This window comes from Hipposideros armiger, unplaced genomic scaffold (genome assembly GCF_001890085.2).
Source record: "Hipposideros armiger isolate ML-2016 unplaced genomic scaffold, ASM189008v1 scaffold_144, whole genome shotgun sequence".
NCBI classification, from domain to species: Eukaryota; Metazoa; Chordata; class Mammalia; order Chiroptera; family Hipposideridae; genus Hipposideros; species Hipposideros armiger.
Genome location: NW_017731494.1, coordinates 399,845 through 405,331, shown reverse-complemented (window position 1 = coordinate 405,331; position 5,487 = coordinate 399,845).

The window sequence follows — 5,487 nt, the reverse complement described above, 5'->3', positions numbered from 1 at the left end:
TCTCTCTCTCTCTCTCTCTTTTCCAGGCCTTTTCACTCACTGTTCTTTCTGCCAGAGCAGCAGTTGTACTCTCCTCCTCCTCCTTTCCGCCTCTCCTTTCTTCTTCCCTCCTCTCCTCCCCAACAGTACCAGAGTCTGGCTAATGTTTACCATTCCTCATCTCTCAGGTCTCAGTATTAACACCACTGCTCTGGAAAGCTTTTCCTATGCTCTAAGGCTGGGTTGGTGTCCTCCCTCTTTATTTACCTGTCACTCATTACTGTGTCCCCAGAGTCTGGCACATAGCAAGCCTTCAATAATTACATTTTTGAAAATGAATGAATACCTCTTACCTAAACTTTAGACAAGTTAGTCAATAAAGCTGTTGTTGTTTTGGTTACAGTCTGTTCCATCTCTGAAGGGAAAAGCAAACTAGATCCACATTATGTCAACGTGCTGTCTTAGGGGAGTTGGCTGGAGATATTGTGGCACAGAGCACAGTGGGTTAGGAAGTAACGGTCATGGATAGACCCAGGTCAGTCAGCCACTGTGTAGGAGGGAGGTTTGTCTTTGCATGCTCTTATTTGCTGTCCAGGCCCTCCCTGACAGCTGTCTGTCATCATGTAAATGAATGCCTATAAACCTGAGTGATATCGAAAGTAGTCAACACTACTATGTTTATATACATAAACGAGTACGTAAGAAAACGAACAATGTATTTCGTATTCTCTAACTAAACTTAATGTCATAAAACAAATGCTGTAAACTCTAGCATAAATCAATTATCCAATTATTCTAATAATTTCCAAATTCTTTGTTGATTTTAGAAAAAAACTACCTTTTTGGCTGTTACCGACTACATCATATTCCTTCCTGAGCCATGATTCTATACACAAAAGTACATCAAGGTCTTCCAAGGATGTTCTCATTAGCTTTGTTGCGGCCATAAGTGCCTGGGTTGGGTATGCACGTCAGACTTTGTGCTAAGTAATATATGATGCTAGCACCTTGCACATGTTGGGACCTGGAGAGCTTGTGTCCCAGCTCCACCCACATTGCCACCCCCATGGTGCCTGCCCCACTACTTACTCTGTTGTTCCAACCCAGGCCCATGTAGAGCAGTGGGGATAAAGGGGGCACTGCTGCCTCCACCATTGCCTTGGTTAGCTGAGCTGCCACCTGGGGCTGCTCTCACCTACCCTACCAGTACTTCCAGATCCTTTCACTTGCCTTTCTGGTCCCAGCAGGTATCAAAGCCTAGGAAGAGTAATGGCTTGGATGGATGAGGTATCCCTGTTGGTCCAAGGAAGTACCAGAAGCCCGAATCAATGGCTTTTGGTGGGGGATTAGGTGGGGAGGAGGGTTTGAGCACCATGACACTCCTGTCCTCAAGGACTTTCTTTCACTGTAGTAGGATGTACTGAAGTATAGATCCCTCAGTGTGGGGCCCGCATTATCACGCTTCAGTCTGCCTCACTGCCCTATGTCTCTGTTTTTCACATGTGCTCTGTGTTGCAGGCAAACTGAAGGACTCCTTACACACACACACACACACACACACACACACACACACACACGGGCTCCTGCATCTCTTATTGCACTTGGACTGTTGCCTCTTTCTGAACTATTCTCCCCCTCTCTGCCCCCTTTAATGCTGGCTGTTAATATTTTATCCCTCCTTCAAGGCATATTTAACATGTTGCCACTTCCTATGAAGGGATCCTTGATTCCTCCAACAAGATTATAACCATTATAATTGTTCCTTCATTCCTTCATTTGAACTTTCATTTAGTTCTCTTTTGACCTTGACTCTACTGAGCCTTATATTTTTAAATTATCATTTGCCTACTTTAAAAAATCCTCTCTGTATTCTGAAACTGAGCATCCCAGAGGGAAATGTATTCTACTTTTCCTTTCTGTCCCTTTGAGATCTTATGATAGTACCTTTCAAATAACAGATATATTATCCTTTTTTTGGGGGGTGGGAGTTGGAATTATTTTTATATGAATATAAAAATGTCGATTGAGGAAAAGTTCTAGAACTGATGTGAAAGCTACAGGAAGAAATGTTTCTGGTTTCTGCATTTCTCTAAGCCTTAGATTCCTCTTATACTGAAATGTGGTGATAACAATACATGTCTCATAAGGTTGTCATGTGGATTAAATGAGATCATGTATGACTTGGCACAAAGTCTGACATGCAGCAAGTTGTCAATAAATGGCCGTTGTTGCTCCGTAATGAAGCTGTCCAAAGATAGAAAAGCCTGCTACACAGTTTTCCCTTCTCTCCCTGGGGGCATTTGTTTATTTTTTCATTTAAGTTAGATCTGATGAGCCAGCTTTAAGCGAGGGGCTGGAAATCCCATGCTTAGAACAAACACTAGATGTGGCTCCCGCCTTCATAGAGCTCAGAGTGTAGAGTGGGAGATGGAGATTTGCCCAGCAGTTATGCAGACAGAGGTCCATGGCCCCGTGGGAGCCTGGTTTCGGGAACCTTGACCTGGTGAGGAGATGTATCCCTGAAGTGTTTTTCTAACATTGTCGGCCAACAACCTGGAGAAAGTACTTTAGGGGGTGGTTGGTGGTTTGATCAGAGCTAGGCCTGGGGTAAGGCAAGTGAGGTACTCACCTCAGGTGCAAAGTTTAAGGGGGACACAAAAAAGATGCAATAATCAAGGTAAACAATATTTTAATGTAATATTTAAAACATTGAAATTAATGCATGATAATCTAAGGTGAACAAAATGTCACAACTTTGAATAAAGACAGGATCAGTGACAATGCTGTAGGAAGCCATAGTAGAGCCTTAGGCAAAAGGAAAAATCAAATGGTGATCCTTAGTCTTAGCCCTGGCTTTGACTAGGTAAGAATATTTTAAAAAGTTCCTTCCTGGGATTCCTAACTGTTCTGGAAAATTATGTACGTTCATGTGGAAACTTCTAATTCTGTCCATCAGAGGGCAGTGATACCTAAGTAAACAGTGGGAGGCTTTGCTGTCCCTTCATTGTCGTCATCTTCAAATTCTTGGAATTACTTTAAAGGTTAAAAATTTTTTCAGTGGAAAGGGGATGCTTTCCTTCTTCCTACCTCCTTCCTAATTTCAAAGTGGTGTTGAAGGACAAGCAAACTCTTGTAAAATGCATTATGTTAAGCTTTCTTTTTGGTAGATACATTCTTACAGATTTGATGTTAATTTAAATGTAGCCAAATCCAGTGTTTCTAAGCCATGTGGTAAACAGCATTCTATAATTTTAGGGGGCAGAATTTTTGGAAACAGCAGTTAATATTTGGCTGTTTTCTCTTTATTCCTGCTTTTCCTTCTTTCAACATTAGGAATAGAGATGTGGAAGGGAAGGTGGACATCATGTAAAGATCATTTGCCAAATGAGAAAATTAATGCAAGAAAAGCTGGTTTATTTACTTGTTAATTCATTTGTGTATTCATTCATAGTCTCATTTATTCAAGGATTTCACAAGCATTTAGCGTCTGTCTACCATATGACAGGTACTGTAGTGGCACCATGGACACGAAGTCTAATATAAATCACAGTTCTCATCTTTGATGGACAACCACTTGAGATTAGGAAACACTGGCAGAAACAGATACTTAGGATACTTAGGGTAAGTATGTGGGCAGAGGTGTGTGCCAAGCACGCTGGAAGCTCAGTAGAGGAGTAACTAACAAGTATTCATTTGTCCAGTTTACTGTTGTGAATACTTGTAAGGGCCTACGATGTGAGGTTTAGTCCTTTGTTTTATTTAAGTGTGACCTTGGCACAAAGCATACGTCTAACTAAACTTCATAAATTTCTCAGGTTCTAGTTCAGTGAGGGCATCCATCAAATATGTTTATTGATGACCCTCTGAGAATCAGAACAGAAAGAGCGGCTCCTAGAGAAATCATCTAGGCACAGAGTTTTTAACCTGTGCCTGGAAACTTTAGGGGAGTGTTTCTCACAGTGTGGTCTGTATTACCTGCATCAGATACTTTGGAGTACTCACTGAGAAGTCTGATTTTCTTTTGTGACACCTACAGAATCAGATGCTGGAAGAATGGAGGGAGGGGAGAAAACTGTAGTTACATAAGTGCAGCCGATGATTCTTATGCATAATGAAGAGCCTCAGTGACCAAGCCCCTTACCTCTCCCAGCTCAAATATACCCACCAACCATAGCACATCTTCCTTCCAAATTGTAAATTCCATGAAGTCTGGGGTTTTATGTCTATTGTGTTCATCGCTATATATCGCTAGTACTTTAAACAATGCTGGGCACACAATAAATATGTTTTGATTGAATATTCTTTCTTTTTTTTTTTTTTTTTTTTTTTTTTTTTTAGCTGAGCCATCCTGCTACCTATTGGCAGCTCAGCGGCTGCTCAGCTCGGGCTGGACTCGAACCGCTGTTGCTCAGAGCTCAAACTCATGAGCGAGCTCTTAACCAACTGAGCCACTTTTGATTGAATAAATGAAGATATATAAATTGGGTTTCTACCTAAAAATTCATTTTGAATAGAACTTTCTACTGTTAAAAAAAAAACGAAATTCCCAGACCATAAGTTTGGATTATTTTATTTTTTTTAAGGAAAACACATATAGCTGAAGGCCCTCAGATAATTACTTTGGGTACAGGAACTAATTAACTACATTTTCAGGGCCAAATTTCCATGTCATCGTAATAATTATCTGTAAGGTACAAGTATCAGCCCAGCATTTATTCTAGTAGAGACGGTGATTTGCCAAATGTAATGTCAGGTACTGATGAGCTTGGTTTCTGGTCTAGCTGTCCTGACTTATAGGCCAAAGCTCTTAAGGCATGTCTGACACCCTGGATTCAAATTGAAGCACAGAGATAATGTGACGTCGTGTATGTACCATTGTAAGTTAGAGAGCTAGAGCTAGGCTCTCCTACTTGGACCCATACATTCAGTTTAATGGCCTTTCCAATTTTTATCTTGCTTTCATGACCCATGTGATCAGCTCCCCACACTGGACGGTAGTCATTCATCCGTTCTCTTATCTGTTCATCCATGAGTAAGTATTGATTAAGCATCTCTGTCTAGGAATGCCTTTATCATTCATTCAGTTTTGCAGATACAATTTGGTAGTTTTCATATATTTATGAGAAGAATCGACTTGTATTTTATAATATGACTTCCAGGTTTGTGTGGGTACATTGCTAAAAGTGAAGTCTTTGGATAGTAAATGGGATGGGTTCATTATTCCTGTTTTCTCAATGTCGTAGAGATCAACTATTTTAAAAAATGAATTATATGGATAAACTCTCTTTGTGAGCTGGGGTTTGAAATCAGGAAGGAGGTAGGAAGAAGGAAAGGGAGCAATGTGGCGTGAAAACAGCCTGCTTGGAGACGGTCATTGTTTAGGTTCCCTCAAAACACATGCTGAGACAAAGGTTTGAGTGCCGTCTCCTCTTTGCGAGGTTATCCCAGGAGGCACTGAGAGGGAGTGAGGAAAAGAGACAGGGTAGGGAGGAATATCAGTCCTACCCT